Source organism: Bombina bombina, chromosome 1, assembly GCF_027579735.1.
Source record: "Bombina bombina isolate aBomBom1 chromosome 1, aBomBom1.pri, whole genome shotgun sequence".
Lineage (NCBI taxonomy): Eukaryota > Metazoa > Chordata > Amphibia > Anura > Bombinatoridae > Bombina > Bombina bombina.
Window position 1 is genome coordinate 1353012074 of NC_069499.1, and position 14833 is coordinate 1353026906.

General features: G+C 36.0%; 1 protein-coding gene across 1 annotated transcript in view; it reads left to right on the forward strand.

Moving 5' to 3' along the window:
- The first annotated feature begins 2912 nt into the window (after positions 1-2912).
- The window catches only part of LOC128649850 (complexin-3-like), a 35307-nt gene continuing 23386 nt past the window's right edge, over positions 2913-14833 (forward strand). Inside the window, exon 1 of the mRNA XM_053703342.1 lies at positions 2913-2995. The gene's annotated coding sequence lies outside the window, so the exon portion shown is untranslated. The remainder of the gene's footprint in view (positions 2996-14833) is intronic.

A 14833-nucleotide genomic window follows, 5' to 3' on the forward strand; every position in this document is an offset into this window, starting at 1 on the left:
TTTAAAGTTGATTTCCTGCCCAAGATGGGTAATAAACTTTTCAGTGCCGTTTTATTTCTAACACCCCACTCCCGCCAACTTTACCCCAAAATTACTGCCTAGTACAGTTATTTTATTAAAAAATAAAAATGCTACAATTTTTTTTTTTTTTATAAAATACACTACACTGTATTTTGGGGTATTTGGGGAACATTTATGAAATTAACCAGAGATCTAACCTCTGGTTAATTTTATAAGCGTTAATTGCTACCACAAGTTAACGGTAGCAATAACCAGCTACTTGTAATGCCTGGTTATTTATCGCACTCCCGCAAAAGGGCAAATTTTTTTTGCAGGGGCACGATAAATTAGCGATCCACTTGTAATCTAGCCCTAAATGTAATAATACTGAAAAGATAGCTGTACTTGATTTTTTTGACTTTGCATTAGCAGCTAGCTTGGCCTCCACTAGGGTTCACAACTTATGGCTAGATTACAAGTGGAGCGTTATTTATTGCTCAAGCTTGCGCGCTATCTGTGTTAGGCATCTTTTTACGTGCATCAAATACTGTATGCTGTATTACAAGTTAAGCCTTTAATGGAGCGTGAAAAGTGTGTGTGTGTGTGGGGGGTGAAATCAATGCCCAACATGAAAATATGAATATATCACAGTCCAATGTTCTTCATATACCAGAATATGTATTTTGGTACAATATACATCTACACCTATATATATACTATATATATATATATATATATATATATATATATATATATACAACTTTAACAGGTAAGTCCAGCACCTTTCTTAATGCTATTATTTCAGCATTTTTTCAGCAACCTTTTCCAGGATTAAAGTAGTGCACGTCCGCTGAGTGGGGTCTGCCAGCCCACATATGTGACTATAGTAAAGCAAGATAGCGTCAGCACTTATTCATACAAAATTCCACTTTATTGAGGCAACAGACAAAGTTAAAACTTAATTTAACTTTGTCTGTTGCCTCAATAAAGTGGAATTTTGTATGAATAAGTGCTGACGCTATCTTGCTTTACTATATATATATATATATATATATATATATATATATATATATATATATATATACTGTATATATAGGTATAAATGTAATGATCTTCTGCTGGTGCCGGCTAGAGATGTGGGAGGGAATCCGGGAGGCGGTGGGAGGTTCAGCAGTGGAGGGAGGGAGATGGCAGAAGTGGGACAAAAAAAATAAAAGGAGAGGGAGAGAAGGAGCGCTACACTACAGAAAAAGGGTAGGAGGGGGGCTCCTTAACTAATTGCCGGAGGGGGGAGGGGCCACTACACAAAAAAAAAAAAAGGAATTTTATATAGCAGGTACTGGCAGATATCTGCCAGTACCTAAGATGATGGACAATAGTTAGAGGGGGGAGGGTTAGAGAGCTGTTTGGGAGGGATCAGGGAGGTTGGAGGGTAACGGTGGGATCCCACACTGCAGCAAAAAAAAAAAAAAAATATATATATATATATATATATATATATATATATATATATATAATTTTAAAAAAATGCCTTAAATCTTCATAATGGCATAATGTCTGCAAGTACCTAAAATGGGGGTAAGGGAGGGAAGAGAGCTGTTTGGGAGGGATCAGGGAGTGGGAAGTGTCAGGTGGGAGGGTAAGCTAAAATTAACCTTACAAGCTATCTGATTAACCCCTTCACTGCCGGAAATAATAGAAGTGTGGTACGCACCTGCAATTAGCAGCCTTCTAATTACCAAAAAGCAGTGTCTTCCTTGTGATTTGGAGGGGTAGTCTCCTGAGTGCTCATCTTTTCCACCAAAACACCAGCTGACTGAAAGATATATTGGCATGGTAGGAGGGCAATGCTCTGTGGCTCTATAACTTTCTTGTTGTTCCAGGTCCTACTTCCAACATGAAGATATAAGTTACACCTACCTATACATTGCTTAATATTGATAAATGCAAAGAGTAAGTCATTTTTGACAGGTTATATATGTTATCAGTACTTACTAGTTTCCATCATATATATTGGACAGGTTGCTACAAGTGCTATCAGTTAGATTGTATATAGTGAAAATGTGGTGTGTCTCTCTCAACTTCCTGTGGGGATATGTAATATTTCTTATAAGGTACAGGTAGCCCAGTGAAACATCTGCTAATGTTATCAATTTTACTGTGTTTTATGTTTGTGATTTGTATATGAATGTATATTCCTTCTTCACATTAATTTATTGTATTGATAGTTGTATCTTCTGCTCTCTTCTTGATTTTGCAATACAGAGAAATAACCTTTGACCTTATTTAAATTGCTTTTGCTAATTTGTGTATAATCTTTATCTTGAAACTCTTGGCTACTAATGCGGCAACTTTACAGCTCTTCACAAACTGAGCATACAGGTGGTCCCTGACCTGAAACTTTTTTTATTCTGACCATTGACAGAAATGTTTTGATAGTAAATAATGTAGTTACTATATTAACAGTATATACAAAGAATTGTTGGATACCAGGCTTCCCAGAATAATATGAAGCAGGCAGGTTGTGGGTAAATGTTAGTATATAGCACTTGCTGCATTATCTCATATCTCTTACATACTGCAGCCAGCAGGATTTGTACAGATTACCTGTGCTGGAGGCACAGAGAGGCTAACGTTTAATTCCATTTAAGATTGTAAAATGCTATAAATTATGTTTTTGAATTCTGTGAGTAGCAGCCACACATGCCCCCTGCAATTACAAAAGTGGGTGGTACACACATTCCTCATGCACATATTTATGTGCAAGGTTATTAACCCCTACTAAGCCAAATATTGCTTACATTCCATCACATTGCTGTAAGTGTGGTGCCATGATCCTCAGCAAGCTAGTACTGTGTCATAAGGCTATTTATGTATGGGAAAAATAAATAAGGATTGTGACGCGTTATGATCCCAACTTAAAGGATTGCTCAGATCCTTTATCTCCCTGGCTTGCAATACCTCATGTTTAAGTGTGAAGGGCACAGGACCGAGGGTGAGTGATATTGTTTGTTAATTTTTTTACTATGTTACGATTAAGACATTGAAATGTGCCCATATACTCAATATTTATTTAGCATATATTCCCTCTGACTAGTTAGTATATATTCCCTCTGGCAATTTAGCATAGATTCCCTCTGGCTATTTAGCATATATTCCCTCTGGCTATTTAGCATATATTCCCTCTGGCTATTTAGAATGTTTTCCCTCTGGCTATTTAGCATAGATTCCCTCTGGCTATTTACTATATATTCCCTCTGGCTATTTAACATATTTTCCATCTGACTATTTTGTATATATTTCCTCTGGCTATTTATCATATATTCCCTCTGGCTATTTAGCATATATTCCCTCTGGCTATTTAACATATATTCCCTCTGGCTATTTATTATATATTCCCTCTGGTTATTGAGCATATATTCCCTCTGGCTATTTAACATATATTCCCTCTGGCTATTTATTATACATTCCCTCTGGTTATTGAGCATATATTCCCTCTGGCTATTTAACATATATTCCCTCTGGTTATTGAGCATATATTCCCTCTGGCTATTTAACATATTTTCCCTCTGACTATTTAGCATATATTCCCTCTGGCTATTTAACATATATTCCCTCTGGCTATTTATTATATATTCCCTCTGGTTATTGAGCATATATTCCCTCTGGCTATTAACATATATTCCCTCTGGCTATTTATTATATATTCCCTCTGGTTATTGAGCATATATTGCCTCTGGCTATTTAACATATATTCCCTCTGGCTATTTATTATATATTCCCTCTGGTTATTGAGCATATATTCCCTCTGGCTATTTAACATATATTCCCTCTGGCTATTTAACATATATTGCCTCTGGCTATTTATTATATATTCCCTCTGTTTATTGAGCATATATTCCCTCTGGCTATTTAGCATATATTCCCTCTGGCTATTTATTATATATTCCCTCTGGCTATTTATTATATATTCCCTCTGGTTATTGAGCATATATTCCCTCTGGTTATTGAACATATATTCCCTCTGGTTATTGAACATATATTCCCTCTGGTTATTGAACATATATTCCCTCTGGCTATTTACTATATATTCCCTCTGGCTATTCAACATATTTCCCATCTGACTATTAAGCATATATTCCCTCTGGCTATTTAACATATATTCCCTCTGGCTATTTAGCATATATTCCCTCTGGCTATTTAACATATATTCCCTCTGGCTATTTATTATATATTCCCTCTGGTTATTGAGCATATATTCCCTCTGGCTATTTAGCATATATTCCCTCTGGCTATTTATTATATATTCCCTCTGGTTATTGAGCATATATTCCCTTTGGCTATTTAACATATATTCCCTCTGGCTATTGAACATATATTCCCTCTAGTTATTGAACATATATTCCCTCTGGTTATTGAGCATATATTCCCTCTGGTTATTGAACATATATTCCCTCTGGCTATTTAGCATATATTCCCTCTGGCTATTTAACATATATTCCCTCTGGCTATTTAACATATATTCCCTCTGGCTATTGAGCATATATTCCCTCTGGCTATTTAACATATATTTCCTCTGGTTATTGAACATATATCCCCTCTGGCTATTTAGTATATATTCCCTCTGGCTATTTAACATATATTCCCTCTGGCTATTTAACATATATTCCCTCTGGTTATTGAGCATATATTCCCTCTGGTTATCGAGCATATATTCCCTCTGGCTATTTAACATATATTCTCTCTGGCTATTTAACATATATTCCCTCTGGTTATTGAACATATATTCCCTCTGGTTATTTAGTATATATTCCCTCTGGCTATTTAACATATATTCCCTCTGGCTATGTAGCATCTATTCCCTCGGGCTACTAAGCATATATTCCCTCTGGCTATTTAGCATATATTCCCTCTGGCTATTTAACATATATTCCCTCTGGCTATTTAACATATATTCCCTCTGGTTATTGAGCATATATTCCCTCTGGCTATTTAACAGATATTCCCTCTGATTATTGAACATATATTCCCTCTGGCTATTTAGCATATATTCCCTCTGGTTATTGAGCATATATTCCCTCTGGCTATTTAGCATATATTCCCTCTGGTTATTGAGCATATATTCCCTCTGGCTATTTAACATATATTCCCTCTGGTTATTGAACATATATTCCCTCTGGTTATTTAGTATATATTCCCTCTGGCTATTTAACATATATTCCCTCTGGCTATACAATATATATTGCTTCTGGCTATATAACATATATTCCCTCTGGCTATTTAGCATATATTCCCTCTGGCTATTTAACACATATTCCCTCTGGCTATTTAACATATATTCACTCTGGCTATTTAACATATATTGCCTCTGGCTATTTAGTATCTATTCCCTCTGGTTATTTAACATTTATTCCTCTGGTTATTTATCATATATTCCCTCTGGTTATTTAACATTTATTCCTCTGGTTATTTATCATATATTCTCCTCTGTCTTTTTAACATATATTCCCTCTGGCTATTAAGCATATATTCCCTCGGGCTATTAAGCATATATTCCCTCGGGCTATTAAGCATATATTCCCTCGGGCTATTAAGCATATATTCCCTCGGGCTACTAAGCATATATTCCCTCAGGCTATTAAAGGGACACTGAACCCAAATTTTTTCTATTGTGCTTCAGATAGAGCATGCAATTTTAAGCAACTTTCTTATTTACTCCTATTATCAAATTCTTTTCATTCTCTTGGTATCTTTATTTGAAATGCAAGAATGTAAGTTTAGATGCCGGACCATTTTTGGTGAACACACTGTGTTGTTCTTTCTGATTGGTGGGTAAATTCACCTACCAATAAACAAGTGCTTTCCATGGTCCTGAACCAAAAAATTGCTTAAATGCCTTTTTTTTTCAAATAAAGAATTCAAGAGAATGAATACATTTTGATAATAGGAGTAAATTAGAAAGTTGTTTAAAATTGCATGCTCTATCTGAATCACAAAAGAAAAAATTTGGGTTCAGTGTCCCTTTAAGTATATATTCCCACAGGCTATTTAACATATATTCCCTCTGGCTATTTAAGATATATTCCCTCTGGCTATTTAGTATATATTCCCTCTGGCTATTTAAGATCTATTCCCTCTGGCTATTTAGCATATATTCCCTCTGGCTATTTAACATATATTCCCTCTGGCTATTTAACATATATTCCCTCGGGCTACTAAGCATATATTCCCTCTGGCTATTTAGCATATATTCCCTCTGGCTATTTAGCATATATTCCCTCTGGCTATTTAGCATATATTCCCTCTGGCTATTTAACATATATTCCCTATGGCTATTTAACATTTATTCCCTATGGCTATTTAACATATATTCCCTATGGCTATTTAACATATATTCCCTATGGCTATTTACCATATATTCCCTATGGCTATTTAACATATATTCCCTCTGGCTATTTAACATATATTCCCTCTGGCTATTTAACATATATTCCCTATGGCTATTTAACATATATTCCCTCTGGCTATTTAGCATATATTCCCTATGGCTATATAACATATATTCCCTATGGCTATTTAACATATATTCCCTCTGGCTATTTAACATATATTCCCTCTGGCTATTTAACATATATTCCCTATGGCTATTTAACATATATTCCCTATGGCTAGTTAACATATATTCCCTCTGGCTATTTAACATATATTCCCTATGGCTATTTAACAAATATTCCCTCTGGCTATTTAACATATATTCCCTCTGGCTATTTAACATATATTCCCTCTGGCTATTTAACATATATTTCCTCTGGCTATTTAAGATATATTCCCTCTGGCTATTTAACATATATTCCCTATGGCTATTTAACATATATTCCCTATGGATATTTAACATATATTCTTTCTGGCTATTTAACATATATTCCCTATGGCTATTTAACATATATTCTTTCTGGCTATTTAGTATTTATTCCCTATGGCTATTTAGCATATATTCCCTATGCTATTTAGCAGATATTCCCTCTGGTTATTTAGCATATATTCCCTATGGCTATTTAGCAGATATTCCCTCTGGTTATTTAGCATATATTTGCTCTGGTGCTGGCTCATATTTTTATTTAATGTTACTCTACAGTCCTCTTTATTTTGGGGACAACTTTTTTCTCATTAACCAGAGATCTTATGTCTAGTTAATAATTTCTAGCGCAAAGTGAAACTGCGAGCTTGCGGTCACATTAACCAGCCACTTGCAATGGCCAGTTATTTAACTTGTTATTAAACCTTGAACGTGAAAAAGGTGCCCATTTGTGGGTGCACGTTAATATAGCGCTCCACTTGTTATCTGGCCCTAAAAATAATATCTAATAAAATAGTACACTCCTGGGAATGAGACAACTTTACTGAGAGCTTATCCTCCCATGTGACACATCTAATGAGATGCTGCTCCTGAGTGAGTGACGTTTCTCACTAATGAGACACTACCCTTCTGTCAGTGAGACATATAATGCTGCTTCATGAGTGAAACGTACATCTCATGAGAGGAATCCTTGTCTATAATTCAGTCTTTAATGAGACTTACATGTAATGAGAGGCTTCCCTCCTGTGAGTGATTTGTATCTAATAATTTTCTGTTCTCTCATAACTGAGTATTAGATATAACTGATGACATCTCATCTCAGTTGTTTTTTTACCCTTTAGTAGAGTGTACTCTCCTGTGAGGGATCCTTTCAATGTGATCCTGAGTGGCAGATCTCCCATGAGTGAAACATATCAAATAAGTATCAGCTCTGCAGTGAATATGTTTTACATCTAATAAGTCCTATAATCTCTCCCTTGAGATGAGAGATGTGCTGCTGTCACTGAGAATTACATCTAATGGGATACAATTTGAATGTCATACAGATTTCACTGCATCTGCAGTTTAGTTTCATCACAATAAAACGTTTGTTTTTCTCTTTGTAATTGCAATGCAAAGTTTAATTTTTCCATAAGATTTTTTTTCTGAACAATTTTTTTAAATGACAATGTTTATGTGCGCTCTATTGTAATGTATGCATTTCCTTCAAGTACTTAAATTTCAGGAACACCCCTTTGTGAGACACAATTTTCTCAAGGTAGCAACTGCCTTTAGAGAATTCCAGCAGGAGTTCCATTATACTGGCAAGATTTCTTAGAGAATTTCAAGGCCAGAGATCTTTCAGACCCCTATGGCTGGATTCTATAAAGTTATCTCAGCTTGTAAGATTCTATCAGAAAAACTAATTCTATAAAGGCTGATTTTACCTTGAGAACAGATGCATACATTGCTATAGGACTCCAAAAAATTGCAATTTAAAAATCATATAAAACAAATATTAAATATTGAAATAAAAATACACAGTAAAAAATATTGTTTAACCACATTAAGGCCTAGATTACAAGTAATATATTGCACGCCCACAAATGCGCAAAATACAAAAGGCTGGTTATTGCTACCGCAAGCTCGCAATTAGCGCTTATAAAATTAACCAGAGATCAGATCTCTGGTTACCTTTATAAATGTCCACCGAATGTCCCAAATACAGTGTAATATACTTTATTAAAAATTAAAGATAGTAGCATGTTTATTTATTAATAAAGTAACTGCACTTAGCAGTTTTTGGGGGCTAAAGTTGGCACTGAAATTCACATATTAACACATAAAAATATAAGTATATATTCATATACATATATACGGTATTTACAATATATATATATATATATATATATTTACAATTTGCTGCCATCACTACACAACTTACCCCCTTTGCTGAGCGAGTTCTCAGGCTGTGTCTCACGGCATGAGAACGAGGCTCCCGTTGGAACCTATGGAAGGGCGCTCATGTGAGTGAAATGCTTCCCAGCAATGCAAACGAGAGGCCGTGATTGCATTGTGGCTAATTTGCGTGCGCTGGTATTACTCAATGGAGTGCAAATATTGCTTTTGCAAAATCAATATTTTGCGATCCACTTGTAATCTAGGCCTAAATATTGTAAAGAAATTGTTCTGCAAAACGTATATTTTATTGAAATTGTGCAGGAAATAAATTATTTAAGGTGCATAGTAGAAACTGTAATAAAACTACACTGCACATACAAAAAAACTGTGAAATTAATATTTAATATTTATTTGCAAATGAGTTTCCCGTGCCTCTGCTAGTAGGCTTATCAGGTGCGTTCCATTGGTGTAACTTCAATTTCTCCAGTACCTTATGGAGATTTTTAAAATATGAAAATATTAAAAATATATATTAAAAATGTAAATAGAAACCTATTCTATGATATCAGATAAGATTTTGTACAGAATAAAAAATTATTTTATTTTAGTAAAAACAAAAAAGTTTTTTTTAAAACATGTGAGTTTGAGATTCTTATGTACAAATGAATCTGATAGGTTGGCCAACCTTGTAATCTAAATAATCTTAAATTAATCTAAAATTAATTTCTTGCGTATCAGTATCAATAGTATCAATATTTGACAAATTTCAATACAGCAATATTTGACAAATTTCAACAAAGCAATTTTCGAAAAAGCAATTTTAAAACCCACAGTTATATGATAGGCTGTTGATCTAATTAGGAGTTTAGGACTATATACCTGAATTAAAATTGTATAAACACAATTGCAATTTTCAAATGAAGTTTATAGAGTATGTATAAAAAAGTCAGTTTTTTCAAAACGTGATTGAAAGTCCATCTTGAGGTAAACCGTTAGGTAATACCCAATATTAGAGTCTATGATGTTTATAAACATCGAAAATTGCTTTGTTGAAATTTGTCAAATATTGCTGTATTGAAATTTGTCAAATATTGATACTATTGATACTGATGCACAAGAAATCAATATTAGATTAATTTAAGAATATTTAGATTACAAGGTTGGCCAACCTATCAGATTCATTTGTACATAAGAATCTCAAACTCACATGTTTTAAAAAAAAAACTTTTTTGCTTTTACTAAAATAAAAAAATTTTATTCTGTACAAAATCGTATCTGGTGTCATAGAATAGATTTCTATTTACATTTTTTATATATATTTTTTATATTTTCATATTTTAAAAATCTCCATAAGGTATTAGCTCTATTTAGAGCGCCCATTACCTATAAACTACTCTTCTTAAAATTTCCCCTGAGAAGCATAGAGGAAGCTTCTAATAGTGAAAGGAGCTTATACCCACTAGCCCAAAATCTATACATCTTTTGACATATAAACTTAAATTTCTCCACCAGGTCTGGTGCATTATGTAAACATTTCCCCTTGCAGATCTTGCTAACCAAAAGGTGGTGACAAAATACACAAAACACTTATTACTATAACAGAAAAACACATGTATATGAAAACAGAGGTGATTGTAAGATACTTATTATTATTATCAGTTATTTGTAGAGCGCCAACAGATTCCGCAGCGCTATAAACAAAAGGGGGAGTACAACAAAACAATTATAGGGTAGAGGGCCCTGCCAAAAGTTGCACTGTTGTAGTCAGCTCTTAAGAAGGTGATCTACAAACAGCTGGACTTTTAGGCTTACATGCTAAGAGGGTTCAGGGGATTGCAGTGGAGGAGAGGAACTAGTATTAGGAAGGGTTAGCGTAGGTTGTATGCGTCCCTGAACAGTAGAGTCTTTAGGGAGCACTTGAAGCTTTTAAAACTAGAAGAGAGTCTTGTGGAGCGAGGCAGAGAGTTCCACAAGATGGGAGCCAGTCTGGAGAAGTCCTGTAAACGGGAGTGTGATGAGGTGACAAGAGAGGAGGAGAGTAGGAGGTCATGAGCAGAGCGAAGGGGACGGGAGGGAGAGTATCTGGAGACAAGGTCTGAGATGTAGGGGGGAGCAGTGCAGTTGAGGGCTTTGTATGTAAGAGTGAGAGTTTTGTGTTTGATCCTAGAGGCAAGAGGAAGCCAGTGAAGGGATTGGCAGAGAGGCGCAGCAGATGAAGAGCGACGTGTAAGGAAGATGAGTCTGGCAGAGGCATTCATTATGGATTGTAAAGGAGCTAGTCGGCAGGTGGGGAGACCAGAGAGGACAGAGTTGCAGTAATCAAGGCGGGAAAGAATGAGAGAGTGGATTAAAATCTTAGTTGTGTCTTGCGTAAGGAAGTGTCTAATTTTAGAGATGTTTTTAAGGTGGAAGCGGCAGGCTGTAGCCAAGGACTGAATGTGAGGAGTGAAGGAAAGATCTGAGTCAAATGTGACCCCGAGACATCGGGCATGCGAGGTAGGGGTAATGATGGAGTTGTCGACAGTTATAGAGATATTAGGGGTGGAGATTTTGGAAGAAGGGGGGAAAATGAGGAGCTCAGTTTTGGAGAGATTTAGCTTGAGGTAGTGAGAGGACTATACTATACTATAGGCTGAAAGCAGAGTAATCTGTTTTGTAATGGCTGCCAGATTTAATTTTTAATGTGCCCCCTCCTCCCTGCTAACTTTGCTCTCCCCAGCAAATTTTCCCTTTCTAGCAAGCATCCCAACTCTCAGGGACAGCACCTTTTTTTTTTTTAAAGAATTCCCTAAGGGCAGTCCCAGTAAGTGTCAGTGTGTTTTTTATGTCTGACCTAGTAAAGTTTTTAGAAAAATCCTGTAGGTAATGTATCCACTGAATATGGAAAAAATATTCTACAGAGAGGATAAGATTTACTTCATGCTAGACCCCACCCATCATAATCACTACATTCTACCTTAACACCACACCCCAATATATTCACTATTCTGCACTGCACTCATCATATTTTTGAAGACTATTATTATAAGATAAACATATGATTTCAGCATTTGAAAGCACATTAAAAGGAGTAGAAACAAATAGAGACACAAATAATCAATATATTGTACAAGTGTGTATACAAGTAAAGAGATCATGCAGTAATTAGCCCTATATCATAAAAACAAAATCAATTTACTTTTAATGATATCCCAGGGGTGATGCAGAAAAGTCAGAATCCAAATTCTACAGAATTCCATAAAGTTATTAGTGTGTCCTCAGTATATAGTTTCAGTATAAATAAATTTGTTCAGACAGGGAGGAGACAAGTAAATGAAAGGGAACATCTAAACGGTAATTTATTCTTGTAGACTGAGGGTTTAAGATATGAATTCTGATTATGCATCTAGATTACAAATAGAACTTTGTGTTGGGGACCGTAACTGTATTATGGCTATATAGTTGCCTATCAGTGAGGTAGTATTGGCACCTCGCAAGTGATAGCGTAAGGGCGACTTGAGTTCTCCATTTGTGGAGTGTGGTGATGTTCCTTTTTTCCATTTGCAGGGGGATAAGGTGTTTAGCACTATTTTAAAAGATTTTAAATAATTTGGTCTCAAGCTTGCAATTTAATTTAGTGGAATTTATTGATCAACCTGCCATGTCTAAACAACAGACCCCAAACAGTTTCACAGTAGTCCAATATATTTACAATACTCTAATAACATCTTAACTTATTCACTGCACTCCACTTTAAAGGGACATGAAACCCAATTTTATTTTCATGACTCGGATAGAACATACATTTTTAAACAATTTTCTAATATACTTTTATTATCAAATTGGCTTCATTCTGGAGTTAGCTTCATTGGGAGTTAGCTGAACAGATCTAGTATGCAGGTATTCTTTTCAACAAGGGATAGCAAATTAGACAACAGAATTAAATTGGCAAGGTTTTTTTAAAATGACATGTTTTATCTGAATCATAAAAGGTATTTTGACTTTACTGTCCCTTTAACACCATACCCAATATTATCCACACTTTACCTTAATACTGCAGTAAATATTAATACTGCCACTTTAAAGTTTCACTACACGCCAATATATTTACTATACACTACAACCACACACCAATACATTTACTGTCTCTTACCATAACATCCCACTCTAACATATTTACTATACACTTCCTTAACAATACATGACAATATATTTACTGTATCCTACCTTAAAAACACTTCTAAACAGCTGTGAGCTCCGTGTTAAAGAGGCTAAAACCCACTATTTTTGTGCAAACTTTACTAAATTTACGGTCTCAAACTATTGCCCAACTACTTTTAGATTCATAGTGACCTAACTGTTGAACTTTGAGATGTGTTTGGTGACAGTTCGGGCTGTTGAATCTCAGGCCACAAGGCTCTCAGCCGATACTGTGGGACCGGAGGCTTGGCTGGAGCACACAAACAAGTGAGCAATAGAAAAAGTCATCGGAGGGTCGGGGCTTCGCTCCGGTGACACCTAGTCTTTCACCCTTCACCCAAGAAACCGGATTCAGCAGGAGGACATAGCCTCCGGTGCTACACCAGACAGCGGATTTTGTTGAGAGATTCGGAGGATAGTAGACTGGTTTGTTGGCCTGACTCTGAGGGACATACAGCTACTGCAAGTATAAGTCTTACCTCTATTTGGGGAAATCATTTCTTAGATGGTGTTGGGGAGAGAATAGCTCTGGGCGGGACCCGCCATTTTGGGCCTACTACGCAGCAACAATTACACACCCCACATCGAACTTCCATTATTCCCTAAACCCCTAACTCAGTAGACTCTGGTACCAATTGAGGACCTGCTATACCACTTGTGGGACATTCCACATTATCAATAGGAGTATACACTAATACTGTATTGTAAACAGAAATATACAGAACGATATTGGACTTAAGCTTCAAGTAAGATCCTATAACATAGGATCCATCTGACAAAACATAAGCATGTTAGTTTTCCCAAAACTCTAACTCCGGACATTACAGTGACATTCTATAGATAAATACTAGTTATTGATATTCACCTTCACAACTTCACAAAAAGGGTTGTGATATGTTTCCTGTCTTGGTACCACAGTGGTAAAACACAGTGCCTGAGAGACAAGCAGGACAGCGCAGGTTGAAAATCTACTACTTACAACTATAATCAATACGTGGACTCATGATTGAAGTGCAGACTGTTTAACAGCTGGTATGTCTGTGTCTTCATAGATCTTACGCTGTTGTTCCCATGGTGTTAAACTAATAGAGATACATGGTTGTTCAAGCGAGCTACCTAGTCTTCTACCTGAGGATATTCTGTGTGGGATTCTATATAACCTTTTGCTATTCAAGAGTCATTGCTGTATACAGGGCTTTTCTCTCCAGATAAATCACTGCTTATCTAAAGCTCAAGCCGAAATAACAGATAGTATGCTGGATAATGGTTCTGATGAATAGATGCAGTCTACAACAAATCCTCTTGTCCAACAAATTAAACAAGTATTTCAGAGAGAATTAAAATCTGCTATCAAAGATCTGAGAAGTGATATTAGGGAAATTGGCCAACGAACATCTGCTCTGGAAGACAAGGTAGATGAGATAATTGAGGAAATCCCTATCATACAACATACACTACAAGATCACAATAATAAGATACAAAAGTTGGAGGCCCAGCTTGAGGACCTGGAAAACAGGTCCAGAAGATCTAATCTCAGGCTCAGAAACCTTCCAGTATCCTACGACAAGCTAAATTAAGGATTCGCTCCACAGCGTGTGACCGGCATCAGAGAGGGAGAGGAGCGTGCGGCAATGACTTCAGGGCCGCACGCATCCAGACCCGACACAGCCCTAGGCAACAAGCAAGGAAGGAGACGTTGTGCCCCTAGCAACAGCTAGAGCGGCGCGGCATGACACAAATGGCCAACATTGCCTCTACTCTATTAGATAATAGGAATGACTATTTAAATATCTGGGAGGAATGGATAACATGGGAAGACACAAATAGAATGCAAAATAGGCGCAGTATAAGTAATTAGGTCTAATATAGGACATATAAAAAATGTAGACAGATACCACGAGTGATCATTCTTCTATC